A 914-nucleotide genomic window follows, 5' to 3' on the forward strand; every position below is an offset into this window, starting at 1 on the left:
TAATAATACAAGAACAACTCTGTCTTTCGTGTACTCACAACTGTAAACTTACTTTTGCCCCACCCTGTATTTTTAATTGCTTTGTAAACTGAAAAGTGCTGTAGGGGGTTAGGTATTAGGTTTGAAGCTTCCTGAAATCAATGTTATGGCTGGTTACTAGATCAAGCACTTATAGACCTCCCGGCCTTGACATTGGGCCAATGTGTCTGAGTCTACATGGAGATTTCTGGTGTCTCAGAAGCCATCATAGGACATCAGAGTTGTGAGAGTAAGACAGTGTGTCTCAGAATAGTGTGAAGGTAAGCTTTCTTGAGGGCAGAATGAAGGACCACCAGGCAGAAGTCTCCAGCACTGCACGTAGCTTGTGTAGCTGTTAAATAAATGACTCGGCTTCCTTTTCCTGGGACTCCTCGGAACAATTAATAGGCTAAATTGTGCTCTCCAAGGAAAGGGCATTAGTCTTTAATGTTCTTAAAATTATTTGGCCAGCGAACCTGTTAATACCTTCCCCAATTAGGGACACCTTTTAGAATTCCTGTTCGCATTTGTTGTTTTTAGCTTATTAGGTAAGTTGTAAAGTCATAGCAAGCTGAGAGCACTACCCCACAGGCTAAGACCAGATGGACCATGTTTGATGGAAGACCCAGCTCCACGCCCCCTCGGGAAGCAGCCGTGTCCCCACTGGACAGCTCCCTCCAGGACGGAAACGAACACAAACACAAACCAAAGTTCCTGGTGACTGTGGCTGAGGCCGGAGGGTCCTCTCTCCAGGACCAGGCAGGAGTGTCACGCCTGCTCCAGCCTCATGCCCCGCCCCAATGTGGGCATGCTCCTGGCCTCAGGCAGTGCCCACGGCTCCCCTGCTGCAGGTACCAACTCGCAGGCTGTGATGATTAAACGAGAGAGGCCGTGCC

The sequence above is a fragment of the Myotis davidii genome, unplaced genomic scaffold, assembly GCF_000327345.1.
Source record: "Myotis davidii unplaced genomic scaffold, ASM32734v1 scaffold223, whole genome shotgun sequence".
Classification (NCBI taxonomy): Eukaryota; Metazoa; Chordata; class Mammalia; order Chiroptera; family Vespertilionidae; genus Myotis; species Myotis davidii.